The sequence below is a fragment of the Petaurus breviceps genome, unplaced genomic scaffold (genome assembly GCF_028583685.1).
Source record: "Petaurus breviceps papuanus isolate PSGF00001 unplaced genomic scaffold, PetGlider_PUasm1.0 551, whole genome shotgun sequence".
NCBI lineage: Eukaryota > Metazoa > Chordata > Mammalia > Diprotodontia > Petauridae > Petaurus > Petaurus breviceps.
The window spans coordinates 38,029,081-38,051,211 of record NW_027186372.1 but is presented as its reverse complement, the minus strand read 5'-3'; the positions used below and the strand labels follow the sequence as shown (position 1 = coordinate 38,051,211).

At 38.5% G+C, this 22,131-nt stretch overlaps 1 protein-coding gene across 1 annotated transcript in view; it reads right to left on the bottom strand.

Moving 5' to 3' along the window:
* Positions 1-14,482: 14,482 nt before the first annotated feature.
* The window catches only part of PRELID2 (PRELI domain containing 2), a 141,335-nt gene continuing 133,686 nt past the window's right edge, over positions 14,483-22,131 (bottom strand). Inside the window, exon 7 of the mRNA XM_069102688.1 lies at positions 14,483-14,620. The gene's annotated coding sequence lies outside the window, so the exon portion shown is untranslated. The remainder of the gene's footprint in view (positions 14,621-22,131) is intronic.

The window sequence follows — 22,131 nt, the reverse complement described above, 5'->3', positions numbered from 1 at the left end:
GATAGATAGATAGATAGATAGATAGATAGATAGATAGATAGATAGATGATAGAGTGCCCATTAATTAGGGGATGATTTTTTAAATGTCATGTGAATTTAATGGATTATTACTATGCCCTCAAGAAATTATGAATGTGAAGAATTTGGAGAAGCTTAAGATTTATATGAAAGGATGCAGAGTAAAGAAAGCAGAACCAGGAGAATAATATACACAATTACTACAAAATATGAATAGAAGGAACAACAATAACAAAAAAAGACTTCATGCTATGCAATTATAGTGACCAATCTTGGCTTCAGAGAAGAACTGAGAAAATGCAACTCCCTCCCATCTGTGCAGAGGTATGGTACTATAGGTATGGAATATTAGAATTGCAGTCGGACAGCTAATATGTTGCTTGGTTTTATGGAACTGCTTTTTTTAATTTCTCTTTTTATTTTTTTTTACAAGAGTGGTCCCTCTGGGTTAGAAATGAAGGAAAGATATATCCAGAAATAAGTAATATAAAAGTATAAAAACTAAAAGACAAGGAAAAAAGTATCAGAGTTGGACTTGAACCCAGAGTTCTGCCTCTAAGTCCAATACTCTTTTCTCTATACTAAACTGGGACAGGAAAAAAGGATTTAACTTAATAAGGCACTCCCTAGAGTGCATTTTTAATGGCAAAATTGGAAATGGGTATCTTGAAATATGTGCAATATTCAATGCCTGCTGCATACCCATGACAAAGATTGAGGAAATTGTGTTATGGTACATAATATAGGGCCCTGACTTACATTTCAGAGCATATACAGACTGTTTCTTCTTTTTATTATGTGGTGCCTTTTAATTGACTCTTGAACTGGAAGGGGGGTCATACAAAAGGTTTCAGTAGAAAAAATGAATTTCTCTAGCTGATGGGTTTTGAATAAGAGGAAAATGCTATTGACCTCCAGAATGGGGAACCTTTCCTCCAATCCGGTAAATACGTGGCTTTAAAAACATGGCACTCTTGTTTCTTCTGTCTCTGTTATGTATTTTTCTTTCCTGATCTTAGGTGAAGTAGATGGAATGGATCGGGTCATCATACTGAGTTTCAAAAGATCAGAAGAACCACTGGAGGTCCAGCAATTGGAGTTCATAACAGTCTTCAAGTGTACATAGAGGGATACCTTGATGAAACCAGCACAGCCCTGAAGAGCACCTTGATTGACTCAAGCTAACAGTGAATCAACCCCGGGGACTAAGACATTATGTTTGACAATGAGGAGAGTGGTTCATCCTTTAGCTATGCTGCATCTAGAAGCAACCTTGGTGGCAGGAATGTTTACAGCAACTACTTTAAGTTTGAGCCTCTTTTGCCCAGGAGCCAAGGTGATTGAGGAGAGGCTGCTCCAGATTTAGAAGGTTTTTGTACATCAAGTTTTATTTCTTCTCAGGAAATATCCTTTTGTAAATGCCATCTGATATTAATTGGTTAATTGTTACTGAGCAGAAATCAATGTATAAATTGATAGGGGAGCAATAATTACTGGCTTGATATTGAAGGAATGATAACTGGTTGATTGATATTGGAGAGAATATACTAGATCAGGGAGCATGAGTGATCATACCAGAGAAAGTCACGTCCAACCTCTCAGGAATATCCCTAGGACCCTAAGGTTCCCCTATAGTTTGACTTTGGGGACTTTGCCTACTAATCTAAGTAGGAGTTAGGAGAGGAGTTTGTTTTTCTTATATACTTAAAATGGGATGATGAATTCAATTAACATGTAGTTTTTCAGGAGTGTACGAGGGGAAAAATGTCAAAGAAAACCAAAACCCAAAACCCTGCCTGAGCTTAAAAGGAATTAGGCCGAACCTAAAAGAAACCATATCGTGGGGATTTTTAATTAAAATTTAAAATATGGCCACATCTACTACTATATTTCTCCAAGCTATTAATGGCTGCTGACATCAGACCCACAGGCATTGCTTAGTGAGGAAAGAGCTATAGGAAAAGTTTCTTCATGGAATTTTGAAGCCTCTCTGCAAGGATAGATAAATTGAGTATAAGAGCTGCTTTCTCCAGATATTAGGCTTTTGGAATACTGCTAAGAATTTCAGCCAACTCCATTGTGGTGTGAAGGAGAAGAGGGCTGGAGAGGAGGACATTTTTTTTTTTCTGCAGAGAGCATCTGGGATGTGTTTAGGCCCTGAATTGACTGATTAGTCAGTAGTCTACTAATGACAACAAAAGTCTCAAATTCATGTTTCCCACTGCTTTATGAATGAAAAAGCTTTTCAAATAATATCTCCTCCCCTCAAAATATGGGAAATATTGCAAGAATTGCTGGTCATAGTGCTATCTTTGCAAGAAGTAAACTAAATTTTTAGTGATTTATTTTAGAGTATCAGATAACAGGCAGCTGAAATACAAATGGCTCCAAATGTCACAAAATGTCTTCCTCAACTCATCTTGAAAATTAAATATTTGAAGTTTTAAAGGTACACTGTATTTCCTAAATCAATGAGTATACCAGAAATAGTATGCAATTCACATATGTCCCTCAAATGCAAGAGAACATTTTATGAACTTTTTCTTTTTTTTTTGCTTTCAATGCAATGGAGCCAAGGAGGTGATTGTTGCTTTAATTATTACTATTAGAAATAAAACCTTTGTCAATACACCACCTGGATATCCTCCTGGCCCCTCACACTACAGAGTCCAACATTCGGATGCATTGCATGAGTTTCAGGTGTCTAAGTTGGAACACTGATTCTAAAGTCAGAGAACCTGCATTCCAATCTCCTTTCTGGTGTTTAGTATCTGTATAATTTCAGACAAGTCACTGAGCTTCTCTAGACCTCAGCAAACTCCTCTGTCAAATGAGTGGGTTGGACTAGATAGTCTCAGAAGTCCCTACCAGTTCTAGATCTAAGATCTAGATCTATCTGTGGGGAAAATTCATATTTTTAACTCAGGTCCCTTTGAAAAACAGCTTCTTGTGACAAAAAACTCAGAAAATTAGGATCAGATAGTGAATCTTCTGCTTGATCCTAGAAACAGTCACTGATTTCTCTATGAACTTAAGATCCAGTAAAAATTATATTGTCTTTGATTTCTATTTGATTAACTCTTTATGTACCAGGCTTCTTTAAAAGCTGTAGACATGCCTTTCCTACTTCACCTCCCCCCAACACCCTCTAAGCAATCATAGCTTGTTCTAAGATTTCCAAATTACAGGAGAGAAAATGTCACAAGCTCTTTTATAAACCAAACAGTATGTGCTGTCCATGCATAAAGACACTTTTCAAACATTTTCTATAACTGAAATAGAAATGAACAAGTTTTTGGACTCCCAGGGACTCTAAAACCATAACCAGAAGCATATCTGGGAAAAAAAAAACACTCCTTCTTTGGTCTCTTGGCTGTGATGGGTTAACCTCTTATTCTGGAGCTTAACTTTGAAAGAGAAATATTACATCAAAAGTACATAATACATACAATAAATCAATCAACATACATTTTTTAACACTCTTTGTCAGATACTATGTTAGTCTGGGAATACAAAGACAAAACCCTCTTCCTGCCCTCAGGGATCTTACATTCTCTCAGGGGAACAACATATACACAGATAGTCAATAAACATAGATTAAATGCCTATTATGTGCTAGGTGCTGGAGACACAAAGAAAGGTAAAAATATGCTTTCAAGGAACTCGTATTCTAACATGGAAGACAACACACAAACAACTACACAAACAAGCTAAAAAGAATATAAGTTGGGGTGGCCAGGTGGCACAGTGAGTAAGAGCGCCGGCCCCAGCATCGGGAGACCTGGGATCGGTTCTGGCCTCCAATACTTGGCACCCACACAAAAATAATAATAACTGGCCGTGTAACCTTGAGCAAGTTATTTAACCCTGATTGCTTTAAAAAAGTAAAATAAAATAAAAAGTATATAAATTAAAATAATCTGCAGAAGGAAGGTACTAAAATTAAGTGGAATTGCAGAAAGCTTCCTGCAGAAGATGGATTTTTTTTCTGGAACTGGGAAGGAAATCGGGAGTTAGACTTGAAGGGAGAGCATTCTAGGCATTGGGGGTAGTCAGTGAAAAGAGACAAGAGTATCTTGTTCAAAGAGCAGCAGGGAGGTCAGGGTCACGGGATTAGAGAATGTTCAGGGACAGATAAAGGGGGCATAAGGTATATGAAGAGGAAGAGGGGGAAGGTTATGAAGAACTTTGATTGCCAGAGGACATCATATTTGGCTCTGGCAGTGATAGAAGAACACTGGAGCTTATGGGGCAGGGTAGAGAGAGAGAGGTTTGACATGGTCAGACCTACACTTTAGGAAGATCACTTTGACAACTCAGTGAAGGATGGACTAGAGTAGGAAGAGACCTGTGGTCAGGAGACCCAACTAGAAGGCTGTAGCAATCGTCTAGGTATGAAAGGATGAAAGCTTGTACCACGGTGGTGGCAGTGTCACAGGAGAGAAAGGGGCATATGGGAGGGGTGTTACACAACTAAAATTGACAGGTCTTGGCATCAGATTGCATTTGGGAAACTGAGAGACAGTGAAGAATCCAAGAGGACACCTAGGATACAAGCTGAATGACTGGGAGGATGGTGGTGCCCTCAATAACAGAAGACAATTTGAAAAGGAGGAGGTTGGGGCAGGGGGTGGATAATGAATTCAATCTAGGACATGTTGAATTTGATAGGCCTAAAAGATATCTAGTTTCAGGTGTCCTATAGACAACTGGAGATATGAGGCTGAGGTTGGCAGAGAGGTTGGGGCTGAATAAGAAGATCTGAGAATCATCAACATATTGATAATAATTGAATCAATGGAAGCTGAAGAATTCCTCTAATGGAATAGGATAGTGGGAGAAGAAAAGGGAGCCCAAGACAAAGCCTTGTGAGGCATCCAAAGTTCGTGAGAATGACCAGATGAAGACCCATCAAAGAAGACTGAGAAGAAGAGGTGAAATAAGAAGGCTCAGTTTTGTTTCGTTTCGTTTCGTTTTTTCTGAAAAATAAAAGCTTACATCATGATAATAGTTAACATTTATACAATATTTTGGGTTGTGCAAAACACCTTGCATATATTATCTGATTTGATTCAACAATTTATTGTTCCCATTTCAAAAAACTAAGTCTGAGAGACTTGCCCACTGTGACACCAGTAGTAAATTTCAGAGGCTAGATTCTTCAAAATCCTTCAGTTAAAGCAAAAAGTACATTTTTTCATGGTTGTTCACCCACAATTTTTCTCTTGAATGTAATTGCAACTGCAGTAGCTATATACCTTTTTTGCAGGTATAGTGAGAGTGTGGTAAAGAGAGATGGAAACAGTTTTGGGGTTCTTAGCACAACAACTTCACAAGAGGCTCTGAAAAAAATGCCTATGAAACAGCATTAGCTAGCACCCAGAAAGGCTGCTACTTCCACTCTTTTTGCGAACTTCTTGATTTGATACTAAATTGAGCTGGTCCATCATGGAATCCTAGTGGGATACTAAGGAACAGGTCTCTTTCCATTCTCAGTTCATTCCAGTCTCTTTCCCTCCACTCCCCTCACCTCCCCTCCCTTCCCTTCTCCTCCCTTTCCCTCTATTTCCCTCCCTTCCCCTTCCCTTCTCCCCTTGCAATGTGAGTCAGGCACTGATGAGAACAGAGTAGACAATCATAGACTAGAATCATAGAACACGAGGAACCAAAATGAACTTGAGAAATCAGATCTAGAGCTGGAAGGAACCTCAGAGATTAATATCCAGCCCTTTCATTTGACACATGAAGTAACAGAGGTTCAGGGTACTTAAATGATTTGCTCTGGTCACACCACTAATTACCAAGTGGCAGGGCTAAAATCCAGGTTTCCTAATTCCCAGATTAAACTTTTTCTCTTGCAGGCTGACTCATAACCACGTTCCCTTTCATGCCAGATATCCTGTGGGAAATTTCAGAGGGAAGCAGCTTCTAGATGGCTGCCTTCATCTTTCACCCCCCTCCTTTCATATGACCATTTTACAAAAGAAGAAACTGAGGCTAGGAGAAGTTAAGTGACTTGCCCGCCATTACACAGCTAGTAAATTTCAGAGCCAGGATTTGGACCCAGGTCTTCCCAGCTCCAACCCAGATCAGCTGAGGGATTCAGAAGTGAGGACCACTATAGTCTCCTCCAGAGCTGCCCTCTGGCTTCACCCTGACCAGACATAGTTCATGACCTTTCTGATTCTAAAGCAAATGCTCATCCTTCATCTTCCCCAAGGAGAACAGGTAAGAGACTGTAGATGGAAGAAACTAGGCCTTGGGATCCATGAAAATGGAATACAGGAAGCTTGGCGCTATAGCAGGTAGTGTTGGACTTGGAATCAGGAAGACCTTAGTTCAAATCCTGACTCACATTCTTTATGGCCATGAGACTGGATGAGAGATTTCACCTCTCTCTGCCTTAGTTTCTTCATCTGTTAAAGGGGGATAATAATTAATAGCACCTAACTCTCGGGATGTGATGAGTGCATGGAATCACACATAAAGTTAATGTTAAATGTTAAAGCAAGTACTCTGCAAATGTTAAAGTATGCAAATGCTAGCTATCATGCCTGAACTGAGAAACTAGAGTGCCTCCCTTTCGTTTTTTTTTTTTTACACAAAGAAAAGTATATTAACAGCCAAACTGAAAAACAATCCAATTTGCAGCTGCATTGCTGTTCTTTCCATGACCTGCGCTGGCCCCTTTGGTCACCAGGAAACAACGGGAATAATAAGTACGCAGTTTCTGCACCAGTCTCTTCAAAGGTGGTGCTAACAACGGTAGCAGAACAATTAAAATTTAATCAGCTACTGCAACAGCTTTCAAAACAGTGGTATCTACACTCAACCTGAATTCTGCCCCTCCCAAAGGATTTTTCCAGTCAACTTGTTATTTTCTGGCTGTTTTTAGAGCTACATTTTGCAAAACCATATGGTGTGTTTTACTTGTTTGATTTTAAGTCACCTCACTGTGGTATATTTCCTTCCCCAGCTACTTTGGCTCAAGAATGTGGTACCTGAAAACATTCCCTGCTTCAGCTTAAGAGCGGCCTCTGCGGATGCAGCTGACAAAGCCAGAGCATCCAAAAGAGTCCCCGTTTGCACAGTTGCCACTCACTGGGCCTTGGCCATTGCTAATCAGGCTTGGAGACTTATTTGCTGGCTCTGAACATGAGACATGAGACAGAATCAGGCCCCTGTGATCATATGCTGGCCCAAATTGGCATGTGGATCATTTTCACTCAATTTCTTTCTACTGAAGGATCAGAGCCCTGTGTGCACAGCAGGCAGCCAAGAGAACATTCCAAATCCGTGCCTGTCCATCCAGCCTACCGCTATGATTTGGCTACACAGCAAACAGGAGCAGAGGGAATTTCTTCCTGCAAATGATAGAGAAAGCAATCAAGTGAGGAATGGATGACACGTGATCTGGAGCTCAAAGATATTGTTACTATTGTCTCCCCAAAACCTTATTATAATAAGCTGCCCTTATTCTTTGATAAAAACTGGGAATGTGGACAGAAGGAACAAAACTTAAAAAAAAAAAGAAAAGTAACTAATAATAGTAGAAGTACAAAGAGAAGAGAGGAAAATAGAGAATTTTGGAGAGGTCACCCATATTTACAAAGAGCTAAAATAGAAGTGATTTTAAATTGGAATCAAGTTTCTTCATGTTTGCTTCTATGCTGCAAGAATTTTAAAGCAATTGCAGTTATTTAGGCAAGAGAAAAGGTTTAAGGATTACTGTCTCCAAGTGCATGAAGGGTTTTGTTTTTTGGGTTGTTGTTTTTTTTTTATGGAAGATGCCAAATAGTTTTCCATAGTCTAAAAAGGAGAGAAAATGGGCTTAAATGAAATAAGAGATTTGGGTTTGATGTATGGATAGTTTTCTTGAAGATCCCAATACAAACCTTTAACTGAAAAAAGCACAGAGTTTCTATCCCTAGGGACCTTCAAGAACTGAACTTTCCTGAATGACTGAGAAAACTCTGAAAGTGAAAGATTAGATTTGAATACTAGCTCTTACAACCTGTATGAGCCTGGGCATACCTCTCTGAGTCTCAGATGCAGCAAGGTACCAATTAGTGTGAATAATGAATCCTGTGAAATGGTTGCATCATTTGAATTTTTATTGAATATTTCCACCAGGCTAGGATTAATTACCATATTTTATATGTAGCACAGTACCTTTTACATAGGAATGTAATATATAAATTATGTAATAATATTATATATAAATATATGATATGTTTATATAATATAATAAATATATTTTAAAATATATGAATAAAATATAATCACAAATCTACAAACTTCCCCTCACACACAGGAAACATAATCTTCCACCTCTTTACACACTCTGGAGAGAGGAAAAGGCTTATTTTTATAGTTCAGCTCAATTCCCATTGAACACAATCCCAGTTCCTTGTCTAAAATCTCCTACAGGCTCTAGGCCCAGGCACCCAGGGTTCTCAGGGTTTCCAGGATGGAATTTCTGAGGACAAACATCAGAGAATAGAAACAAACATCCCCAGATCTATTTCTTGGAGGGGGTAAAAGAGAAGTAAGCAGAGGAAGGCAAAGCCTTCCCCTCTCACCAGTTTAGCTTATGGTATCAATACTGGTATGGTAGAAAAGAGCCACTGAAAAAAAGCTGGTCTCATGATTTTTTTTTGTCTTTTTTTGAGGGGGGAACGTACAGCAATTGGGGTTAAGTGATTTGCTCAAGGTCACACAGTCAGTAAGTGTTGAGGGGCAGAGGTCAGATTTGAACTCAGGCCCTCCTGACTCCAGGACCAGTGCTCTATTCACCGTACCACCCAGCTGCCCCCGGGTCTCATGATTTTTAAAGAAATAGATAGCCAATCAAAGAGGCTTACTCCATCCAGCTGGTGAGAGTGGCTCCACATTAACCAAAATGGGTATATTTAAAAGGTTAGATCACGGTTAATATATGGAAGTATAACTTTGAATAGCACAGGTTCAATTAATGCAACTACTTCACAGATTTCATCATTTGCACTAATCTGAAAAGGCAGCAGCCAAACAGGTCCTCTCTGGGTAGTGTTGGTTATAGGTGCAAATAGCTGTCAGACCCTTGCTACAACTTCCCAAGAGTCTCTGAAAAATGCTTAGGAAAGAACAGATTGTAGATGAGAATTTCCAACCTTCTGTTTGTCTCTGCCTTGAACACACACTCTACTTCTCCTACTTATTTTATGCCTCCCCCCCCGCCCTTTGTCTTCCCTGTCCCTTCTCTGAACATCTCCCCCATGTCAGAAATTATCTATAGTTGGAAACTTGCAGATTCCTAGTTAAATGATGTCTCACACTTGAAGCATAAGAAGTCCATCCGAATTTCCCTAATAGGCACCTCCACCCTTCACTACAAAACTCCTGGAGCTGCTCTGACGTGTGACATAAGGATAGGCTCAGGAGCCCTGCCCACCAGGATTGGAAAGAATTTTTTGCGAAGTCCCAAGACTAACCTTTCACAAGGTCAACATGTACTCCCTCCTCCAGTTATGGCCGAAAAACCATTATACACCAGGCTCTCTAGCGATATCTCTGGTTGTATCTCTCCCTGCCCTGTCCTGTCCTGTCTTGCTTTGGAGATTTTAATCCTGGCCACAATGTGACAGGGAGGAAGGATGGTGTGGAGGCTATCCTGGTATAATTCCCTTGTTGCCCCTGCCTCTCTTTTTGCATTCCCTTCATAGTCTCCATTTCAATTATGTGACTTTCTCAAACCAAATTAAAGTATCTACTATATTCAGCATCATCTGAAATTAAAAAGTCTTCTCTGAAGCCCATTTAATTTCTAGCAAAGGATCCCAACAGGACATCAGTCTATAAATGAGGAGGCTAGACAAAATGATCTCTAAAATTTCCTCCAACCTTAAATCTTATGATGACATGACTGGACAAGAAGATCTTTTTATTTCTTTTTTTTTTAAAGCAATTGGTGTTAAGTAACTTGCCCAAGGTTACATGGCTAGTTATTTTGTGTGGGTGTTAAGTACCTGAGGCCAGAACCGATCCCGGGTCGTTCTGACTCTGGGGACAGCACTCTTATTCACTGTGCCACCTAGCCACCTCTGGACCAGAAGATCTTAAGGTGCTTCCGATCACTGTTCTAGTATTCTATTTGAGAGCTATTACAATTTGTTTCGCTCTGAACTACAGTAGAGACTTCGGACCAAAATAGGAAACGTTCATATTTTCTCTTTTGAATGAGCATTCAATGGCCAGGGTCAGAGCATAGGCACTCCTAAGAAGGCTGGTCCACAAGTTTGCTCCCTTAGTCTCCATATGTTATGTCTTGTTTGACATTGATAACCACAATGTCATTGAACAAAGATTTGAACCTATCTGGTAACATTGATTGATCTTAATGTGTACCTGGCCGACCCATTTTTGAAGGAGATCCTTTAAGACCACATTTTTCTCTGTGTTTTTATGGAATAAACTATAAAAATAGTAGAATGGTTGTTTTCTCTGCACCTTTGAGTCTATGTGACTATGAAGTAAGGTCTGCTCTAGAAATTATCAGCAAAACTCTACCTCTTCCCTTTCCATGTTTTCATCAAGGTATCGTCAATACTTACATGTAGTGTTTATAGATAGAAGGAGGCAAATGAATCAGTACTTGATGATGTCCTCTAAATCATCCCCCCTTTTCAAAAGAAAATACCATTCATGTTTTATTCTCAGTCTTTTGGTATCATCTTCTCTCTAAGATATATTAAAAGTTGCTACATTAGTGTCTCTTTCTACATAGATTTCTTCTCTGTATATAAGATCTGGTCTAATCACGCTTTTCAACTACATCTTCTTAATTGTCATTTCCACTTCTCAGGGAAATATAGAATATCAGACATTGATCTCTAAAGAGTATATAAATGATGCTTCTCCTCTCTGTAAAGATGGGAATATTCCACTACAGAAATGCTGGTGAATCTGTTCCCTTTTTACATCTGTTTGTCTATCTCCAACTTGATCTATAAATGTCCTTAGTATAATTTAACTTAGTTTAGTCTCTCACTGTACTTTCTATAGGTGTTTTTCCCTTCCAAGTCTTTTCATTGTTTCATGAGACAATCTTACAGTCATCTGCCATTCTCCATTATGTTTGGCAGAAGAGCTTGAACTGTAAACAGGTATTACATTTGACTGTTGTGTCTTTCTGCTTGTCAAGGAGGTGATTTCTGGATTGTTTGGGTCTCTTTACTGGATTACATCAAGTAAATTTCTGAAAGGAAAAGTGACAGAGTCAATGTCTTTCCCTTTATATATTTCCCATTTTTTAGAGTCAAAGTTTATTTAAATGGGTCAGATTAGAGCTGTGTAATCACACATACTGTCTTCTAATCTTTATCTTTTTTTCTAAATGGATGTTGATTTTTATATTTGTCCTAGGGAATGATCTAACTGTATACAATCAGCTTGTTCAAAAATTGCTCCTATATCAGTCACCAGTCACTGAATGTCAAGATACTATAAATTTCTTTTTTTTTCTTTTTTTTTGCAGTGCTCACCGTGTCTAGGACTTTCCAACTCTTTTCTTAAAAAGTGTTGATGGCATTTAGGTGTGAACCTTATGAATAGTTTCCAAACTTTTGACCTCCTTCATTTCTTAATACAAAGCCATATTTTCCCCACTTATTTTTCACCATGCTTGTGCCCACCTTTGCACTGAAATCACTGAACAATAATGGGATAACTTGAAGAATCTCATTAAATTCTTCATAGAATTTCTATATTTCTTTTTGCTCTGCCACAGAATATGACATCTATTCATGTGGATTTTTTTTTTTTTACTGAACATCATCCTAAGCACAAGGTGAGGTAACCTAAATGTCTCAGACAATAATGTTTCTTATTGCCATTAGAGACATGATGTAACCAGTCTGCCAACTACCTTTCCACAGCACCTGAGAAATCTAGCATCCCATCATAGGAAAAGTCCGTTATTATTATTATTTTCAAAGCCTTTCTTGGGAAGTAACCAAGACGCTGTGACAGAGAAGAAAAAAACAGGAGGGTATGTCTGAAAAATCAATCATCAAGAAGAGAAAAGAAGAGGGAGGAAAAGGTATGAAATGACTTCTAGTTCAAATTTCTACTTGAGCCTCAATGCAAAATGACAGGTGCTTTTGTTCGCATTAAAATTTTGGCAGAAATCTGCAAATTATCAATCAAAAGCAACTGAGCAAGCTGACATCATATTATAAGAAAAGACAAAAAGCAAAAGAGAGAGAGAGAGAGATTGTTCAGTCATTTAAGACTCTTTGTGACCCCTTTCAGGGTTTTCCTGGTAAAGATCCTAGAGTAGTTTAACATTTCCTTCTCCAGCTCATTTTACAGATGAAGAAACTGAGGCAAGTTGGGTTATGTGAATTGCCCAGGAACACACAGCTAGTAAGTGTCTGAGGCCAAATTATAACTCAGTTCTTCTTGACTCCAAGTCTGGCACTCTATCCACTGTACCACCAACTGCCTAGAGATAGATAGATAGATAGATAGATAGATAGATAGATACATACATACATACATACATACATACATACATACATACAGAGAGAGAGAGATATAAATGTACATATTAAAATAATGAAGCCTTGCCAAAAAACCCTCCAGTGACTGAGTCCCCAACCATGGCAACAGACTATTGAAATTCACTATGGGAACCTACCAAAATAGTGACAGAGGATTAAAGATTGTGCTGCCAGCAAGAGTGGATGGTAAGGGGAATCCTGCAGAAAATGCCCTATATTTGTATCTCTGCCAATAACAAAGAACTTCTAGAGATGTACAAAATACTAGTTGGTTTCCTTATTTGAAAAATAAAATGTGAAAGGGCCCAAGGATTGCCCTTCAATCAGGGAATCCTCTTTCCCCAAAAATGAAAGAAGTGCAGAAACAAAGAAAAGGGAGAAAAAGAATATGAAAGAGTAGAGGGTATGTCAGGATATTGGAGTGGGAAGAATATACCACAAATAAGAAGGAAAAAGCTGCTAAATATTTGCACCCAAAGGCTTTTCCCATATAGGAAAAAAATAATGAACCCTCTGAAAAGGAAGCAACTTCTTGAGTTTACCGAATGACAGTATAGATACAAAGTCTGCATTGAGAGAGGTCAGGGGTGGCTAGGTGACTCAGCGAGTAAGAGCACCAGCTCCAGTGTCGGGATGACCTGGGGATCGAATCTGGGCTCAGATACTCAGCACCACACCCAGAAATAACTGGCTGTGTAACCTTGAGCAAGTTACTTAACCCTGATTGCTTTAAAAGAGAGAGAGAGAGAGGTCATTCAGTAAAGAGGGGAAAGTAGTAAAAGTTGTTGGTGACTGGCTGGCTGAGAGGAACTGAGGCAAGTGCATGCTCCTAATAGGGAGGGACTGGTGGGGACTAGCTGAAATGAGGTCCGTAGGTCTCATTACACAACTAGATTTTGTCTTATGTCTTATTTCATGTCTGATTCTGTCTAGTACCTAAATTAGCCTTGGCCTCCCCCCACTATGCCTCACCCATAGTAAGACCAGAGGATCTAATATCAAAAGAAATACAAGTTAGGTTCTAAAAAGCTGTGGCTATAGGACACTGAAGCAGCAACTCCAGCTCAAACCCAGATTAAGTGAAACTTGTCTCTCCCATTAGATGGTGAGCATCTCGAGAGCAGGGACTGTCTTTTGCCTTTCTAGGGTGAACTTGGGGCAAAAGCTTTCTAGCAATTCCTTTAAGTTTGATCCCACTCTCTCCATGGAACTAACTAGTAGAGAAGGCAGTGAATTCCAGGAGAATGCTTTTGTACTTCTATTCTTAATCTATCTTTTCACTAAATATCCCTTCTTCCAAGTGAATTAATGGTCACTGGGAAATAGATATTGAGGAGAAATCAATTGGTTAGATAATATTGGAATGCTAAACACTGATAATATTATTGAAGGAACACACCAGAAGTGGGACTTAGGTTAATGACATTAGAAATACCCCATCTTGGGTACCCCTAGATTGCTAAGAAGGATAGGGATACTACCTGCTAGTGCATAAATGGATTCTTAGAGTAAGTCTGGAATCTTATACATGTCCATAGCCACCTAAGGCTATGGAATTATTGTTGAGTCCTTCCTTGGAATTTGTCTTTGAAGAATTATTGTGTGTCTCTGCTTTTAATTTTCTGTTCTCTTGTCACTACTAACAGTAGATGTACGCTTATGGTTTAGTCCCTCATTCTCCCATCTCTGGAGACCTTAATTTTAAAAGGTCAAAGTTATTTACTGAATATTGGGCCATCACCAGTCATCTTGACTTTTGTCTTGCCACTGGACTTTGATACCTCTGGAGGATAGAGTGAAGCTGACAACTTTGCACAGTTCTGCGTCACTTAAATCCAATTCACGCACAAATCAAGACATCATGCTTATGATGTTATTGGGTCATTTTTGAGAATGAAAGATCAGCAACAACAATGACCCATCTTTTTGCATAAACCCAGTCCCAAAGTCCATTAGTATGTGACTATCTTCTTATTGATAGAGATGAATGTCCTTCCAGTCTTCTTCAAGCTTTCCTTGAGTCACCAAGTCTCTTCACCTCAGGTGCTTTCAGCTTCCAGCTTTAAGAGAGAAGAAATAAGTCTTATATTATAAGATGTCATCTCAGAGCGGCCAGGTAGGACAGTGAGTAAGAGCACCAGCTCTAGTGTTGGGATGACCTGGGGATCGAATCAGGGCTCAGACACTTAGCACCCACCCAGAAACACCTGGCTGTGTAACCTTGAGCAAGTTACTTAACCCCAATTGCTTAGGGGTGGCCAGGTGGCTCAGTGAGTAAGAGCACCAGCTCCAGTGTCGGGATGACCTGGGGATCAAATCCCAGCTCAGATACTCAGCACCACACCCAGAAATAACTGGCCGTGTAACCTTGAGCAAGTTACTTAACCCCGATTGCTTTAAAAAAAAAAAAAAGATGTCAACTCCACTTTAAGTTGCTAAAGGAAAAGATTCTAGAAAAAAACTGAAGAGTTCTCCTTTCTCCACCTCTCATCAACTCTGCCTGTCCCCTCACTCACCCACATCCTTCCACCAATGAGGAAAGAGTCTAATGCCAATGGGCTTGGTACTGGTGTTACCTTCATGTCCTCAGTGTTTACCACAGTATAGGCATATAGTGGGTATTTAATAGCTCTTAATTAATTGACTTACTGCCCCTCCTACCAGTCCAATACTGCAATAAATGAATGAATGGTTAACAAATCCAAAACATTCTAATTCTTTTTTTTTCAATTGTAATATTAAAGACCTAAGAGACAAAATTCCCTGGGAAGTTCAAGCTTAAACATCAATGAATGGAATAGTAGTGCCAAAGGATAAAGTAAAATAGATCATAAATATATTAAAAGAGTTAGAGGAGCACTCTGCTTCTGTTTAAAAGTGAGTAAAGCCCACAAATACGCAAGAAGAGTTGAATATGTAACTGGGAAAGTTGAAAACTATACCCAAGGACTAAAAACATCGATGGAAGAGAAAAATAGCAATACATGAAGTAAACAAAAGAGCAAGAGGAAACAAAAATAAAATTGCAAGGACCAATGCAAATTATAATGGAACTAATAGGAACTAAACCTGTGATTTCATTAATATAGAGAATGCCTTGTAAGGAAACTCCTTCTACCAATGCAAACAGAGTCTTCTCTGTAATTTATAGTCTTAGAAAATGCCCTAGAATACTCAGAGGTTACTTCGTTACAAGTTACTTAGGTAACATGTCCAGGGTTGTTACACAGCCAGTATCTCAGAGAAAGGATATGAACCCATCTTCCTGGCTCTGGGACCAGCTCCCTATTTCCTATACCAAGCTACCTCTACAGAGCTGAACAACCAGCAAATGCAAATACAAGACAACATAACACATTTGGAAAACAAAGCAAGTATTATCCAAATTAATTTGAATCTCAAGATACATAAATAAAAAGATAATTTGACACTATGACCTAATTAAAGAAAATGTTCCAAAGTGAACATGATTAGCTAACTCTCTGCAAATAACGAGAGATGTTAGGACACCATTTTTTAAAGGTTTAAAGTAACTCCTAGAAATCAGAAGAATTTTATTCTATTCCCAGTTCCACAAATAATTAGTTATCTGACCATGTTGTTGTTGTTATTATGTTTTTTTTTTTTTCACTCATGTCCAGCTCTCCGTTATTCCATTTGGGACTTTCTTGGCAAAGATATTAAAATGGTTTGCTATTTCATTCTCTAGTTCACTTTACAGATGAGGAAACTGAGGCAAACAAGGTTAAGTGACTTGTCCAGGGTCATGCAGGTAGTAAATATCTAAGACCACATCATAACTCAGGTCTTCCTGACTCCAGACTCAGCGCTCTAATCTATTATGCCACCTAACTGACCATAACCAAGTACATTCATCTCTCTGATCTTCATCTGTAAAACGAGAGTATCAGATTAAATTCTATTTAAAGTCCCTTCCAGAATTAACATTCTGTCATTATGAATAGCCTCCACAACTAATGCAGAGAGAAGCCAGAAGAACCAGGGAAACCACATACACAATGAACAAATATTTATCTAAGAACTTACTATGGGCCAGACACAATAATGAATGATGGAAATACGAAGAAAGCAAAAAACACTATCCTTGACCTCGAGAAACTCACAGTACTCACTACCATTGTCTCCCTCACTAGTGAAAAAAAATACGGCATACCATGCACATAGAAACTATTTACAAAAAGGTGGAAGGTAACGCTGAGGGAAGGCACTAGGAAGTGGGTGGGGGGTGAAAGGCCTCCTGTAGAAAGGAGCTGAGTCTTGAAGAAAGTCAGATTAAATAAATAGATGGAAGGAAAAAGAGCATTCCAGGCATAGGGACAGCTATTGGGTAGGAGGGAGAAAGGGACACAAATTCAGGAGATGGAATATTTTGTGTGCAAAAAAACAGGAAGTCAGGTGTTGCTGAATCATAAAGTAGAGATGAGCAAATTGTAAGAAGGCTGGAAAAATGGGAAGGGACCAGGTTGTGAAGGATTTTGAATTCAAACAAAACATTTTATATTGGACCTTAGAGGTGACTGGGAGCTACTGAAGGTGGTTGAGTGGGAGGGAGGAGATGACACAGTCAGATGTGTTTTAGGAAAAACCTCTTTGGCAGCTGAGTGAAAAATAGATTAAATTGGAGAGAGATTTGAAGCTATTGAGGTGATGAGGGAAGGCCTGCACCAGTGTGATGGCTACACAATAAGGACAAGGGTATAAATGGAAAGAACCATAATAAACATTGGAATCTGAATGCTATGAAATAAAAGTGAGCAAGCCTGATCCCAAAAAAGAGATGCAAGAATCTACCTTCCTCACTTCTTTACCGAGGTGGTAAACTATGCATATGGAGCACTGCCTATAAAGTTGGCCTTCCTTCCCTGGTGGGTGTGTTGGTTAGTTTTGCTGAACCGCTTTTCTTTTGTCTTTTTTATTCTTCATCATAAAGGGGTAAGAAAAAGAAGCATAATGGATAGAGAGCTGACTTCAAGTCCAGGAAGACTTGAATTCAAGTCCTGCCTCTGACACCTACTGACTTTGTGACTCTGAGTACGTCACTTAACCTCTCTGTGTCCTAAACAATTCTGAATTGCAGAGAAGGTGCCGACCTGCATTGGAAGAGGGAGAAGGAGTTTCCTCACCTGGGAGTTCCCTATACTAATGAAATCACAGGTCCTGATGGCTTTCTGGGACAAGAGAGAGAAGTGATGTATTGGAAATGTAGGGATATATAAAACAAACAAAAAATTACCAATAACATTTTTTTATTTTTTTATTTAATTGTATTTATTGTGACATAAGTTTAGACTCTCTCCCTCCACCCTCTCTACCCCACACTAGAAAAGGCCACAATTTGACTATAACACACATACACACACATAAATACATATATACATATGTAAAACCATGCTATGCATATTTCTGGTTTTTTAAACCTATGTAATATAATACAGATTGAAACATACTATTTTCTCTCTCTCTTTTCTATTTTGTTTTGTTTTTTTCTTTCTTGTGGCTCATTCCATTGTTTATAATTCTCCTTTGCAACATGACTAATGTGAAAATGTTTAATGTGAATGTACATGTAGAGCCTATCTTGGTTGCATGTCATCTTGGGGAGAGGGGATGGAAGTGGGGGGGTGGAGAAAATTTGGAATTCAAAAGCTTGTGGAACTGAATGTTGTAAACTAAAAATAAATATTTTTTTAAACTACGTAATACGTACTATTCATTGTTTTCAAAGCTATCCAGCTTTTCTTTTGTTTCCTTATAGGTTTTCTTTTGTTCTATACTTTGCACTTTTTACTTTTTTTCCCTCCCTCCCCTCCCCACCCTAAAGAAGGCTACAATTAAGTGCAAATATATATAAATGTATGTGTGTGTGTATATATATAGATATGCATGTAGATATCTATAAACATACACATATACACAAATTTACACTCATATACATGTATGTAAGACTGTACTATGCATATTTCCTGTTGTCATCTCTTTCCCTGAAGGTGGATAGCATCTTCCTTCATAAGTCCAAGTCTTTCCATATTTTTCTAAATCAACCAGCTCATCATTTCCTATACCACAGAAATATTCCAAACCAATCACATCCTATCTCAGAGACTATCTATGGAAGTTTTCCCCAAATTTTCTGCATTCCCTCTATTACTGACTACATTGGTTTTATTTATACAAAAATATCTTAATTTAAAATAATCAGAATTATCCATTTTAACAGTTCAACAATGTTCTCATCATATAATATAGTTTGAGGTCTGATATCACTGAATCCATTTCCTTTACATCTTTTTTTCCTCAGTTTCCTTCAAGTTTCTGACTTTCAGTCCTTCCAAATAAACTTTGCTATTATTTTTTTTCTCAGTAAGATAGTTTTTCAGTAATTTGATTGGAATGGCATTGATTAGTTGGGTAAAATTGTTGTTTTTTATTACATTTTACCTACCCAAGAACAATAAATATTACTCCAGTTATCTGGGTCTGACCTTATTTGTATAAAAAGTGTTTTATATTTATGGTCACAGAGTTCCTATCTGTCTAAACAGGTAAACTCTTGGCTATTTTATACTGTCTAATAATTTTAAATGGTCTAAAACAATATTAAATAATATGGCTGACAGTGTAGTTTCCCTATTTTTCTCTTTTGAATTAAATCTAGTTCAGCTATAACTTTGTCTGAGATGATAATGACTACCCCTGCTTTTTTTTACATAATAGATTCTACTCCTGCCCCTTATTTTATCTTTATGTGTATCTCTCATTTTTATAGTGTTTCCTGAAAGAAACATATTGTTGATTTCAAATTTTTAATCTGCTGTCAGTTTCAATTTTATGGGTAAATTTATTCCATTCAAATTCTAAGCTATAATTACTTGTGTATTTTCCTCCTCCCTATTTTTCCTCACTGTCCTTCTTACTCTAATTATCCTATCCCTCCTCACTCCTCTGCTTTACTTCTACCTGCTACCTTGTCATCCTATTCCTTAACCTACCCACCCCTCTAAAAGTCTCTCCCTTATCCCCTCCCCCACCCTATCCCCTTGCCCTCTTATTTCTTTCTGAATTTATACCCTTCTAGATATATATGTTGTTCTATCTTTAACCCATTCCAGATGAGAGTAAGATTCTAGCACTAGCTGCCCTCCCCCCACTACCTCCTTCCCAATCAATTCTTCCTTTATGCCTCATTTGTATGAAATAATTACTCCTTTTTATCTCTCCTTACACTCTTATTTTAGAATCACCCCATCATACACAGCTCAGCTCAAACCTTTTTTTCGAACTACCCAAAAAACAGTCATAAGTATACTGATAGCTATGTCATATATAAGAAGTAAACAATTTGACCTTATTGAGTCCCTTATAATTGGTCTTTAATGTTTACCTGATATTTTTCCTGGACCTTAGATGTCAAATTTTCCCTTAAGTTCTGCTGTTTCACTCACAAATATCTGAAAGCCTTCTAGTTCGTTAAATGTTCGTTTTTTTCCTCATTTAGAATTATACTTAACTTTGATGAGTAAGTTATCCTTAGTTGTAACCCCCGCTCTTCTGCTCTATGAAACATAATATTCCAAGACCTACAGTCCTTCAATGTAGTAACATACGTCTTTTTCAATCCTCATTGTTGCTCCATGATACTCAAACTTCTTTTTCTTCTTGTTGCTGATGTCAAGATATTAGGAGACACCCTGTTTTTCCCTTGATGAAAGGATTTATTCTGCAAAACTTGGGCTCAGTCAAAAAGCTACACCAAGAACCTAGAAGGCCATATGTATCCTCAAAGCCACAGGTTCCCCAACCCTGCTAGAATAATACCCACAAAATCATTATGATAGGCTATGGGCGCAAGCCAAGATCTTTGTCCCTTGCCCCCCAAAAAAGAACTTGGCTCCCATTTGTGTAAGAGCCCTAGAAAACCCCATCTAAACAAGTTGTGTCTTGAGCTTGACATAACAACAATCCTTGGTACTCACCCTCTAGATGATCTCACTCTCTGGCAAAATCACATAATTATTTTATTGCTTTGACCAGCACCAGTTCTCTGAGTTCAGAAAAGCACCAGACAAGGTTGGACAAGTACACATGTTCTGGTCATGAAGCCCTGCTATGAATCAAACTTGTCTCATTCTTGCTATTACCCCTCATTGTCAGGGCTACAGCTCACTATATAGCCATTGGTATAAATATTGAGATCTCCCCACACAGCCTCAGGTCACTCAAGTAGGGGGAGGGCCCCAGCACGTGTCTAATTTGCCTCCCTGCTTGCAAGCCATTTCCCTCATTTTGAAATTAAACTTCTGTTTGATTCTTGACTCTCCTGTCTCTAGCCTTCTCTGTTCAACTGCAGCCATCCACAGGTTAGAGGCAGGTTCAATGCATTTGACACTTCCAATATTTTGTCCTTAACCTGGGAGTTTTAAAATGTGGCCATGATATTCCAGTAAGTTTTCCTCCTGGGATCTCTTTCAGGTGGTGATCAGTGGATTTTTCTATTTCTGCTTTGTGTTCTTGTTCTAGAACTTCAGGGCAATTTTCCTTGATAATTTCTTGTAATATTGTATCAAGATTCTTTTTTTAGTCATAATTTTCATGTAGTCCAACTATTTTTATTTTATTTCTCCACAATCTGTTCTCCAGATAAATTTTTTTTTCTGATAAGATGTTTCATATTCTCTTATATTTTTCAATCTTTTGATTTTGTTTTATTTTTTTTTTGGTGTCTTAGAACCTCATTAGCTCCCCCTTGCCTAATTCTAGTTTTCAAGGAATAATTTTCCTCCTCAAGTTTTTGGTTCTCTATTTCAAGTTGGTTGACTTTCTTTTCATAATTTTCTTGATTTTCTTCTATTGCTCGTATTTATTTTCTAATTTTTCCTCAATCTCTCTTATTTGATTTTTAAAGTCCTTTTAAAGTTCTTCCAAGAACTTCTTTTGTGCTTGGAGCCATTTGATGTTTCTCCTTGAAAGAGAATCGACTTTTTTAGCTCCATATCTTCCTCTGAATATGAAGCCAGATTTTCTCTATCCCCATAGTAAATATCTATAGTTGGGTGCTTTCTCCTTTGCTTATTCATTTTTATTTTTATTTTATTTTTAGCAGCTATTAGTATAACCGAATTCTAGTCCTGAGGTATGGGGAATGATGCCCCAAGTCTTAGGTCCTTCTTACTGTTATTTTCTGAGGTCTGTCCTGGGGTCCAAACTTGGGCTTTCCTCTTTACTCTTAAGCCATGGCTAAGGGGCCCCAGCCACACTGTGCCACAAATGATCTTACTCCCTGAAGTCCCTCAAAAGACCATAGACCTCAAGTGACCAGCTGTCCTCTCCACCCTGGAACTAAAATCAGAGACTCTCCTGTCTTGCAAGTGTCCACAACCAGAAGGATCTCCACCCCTTTGCTACTGCACTCCCCTGGTGTGTGCTAGCTCCTTCTCCAGATAGCCACATCCTGGGATGCATCTGACCAACACAGCAGTGCTTGGGGTACCTAGAAAGTGGAAGGTCCTTCAATCTTCTGCTCAGCCTTTGGACCCCCACAGTGTAGAAGGTG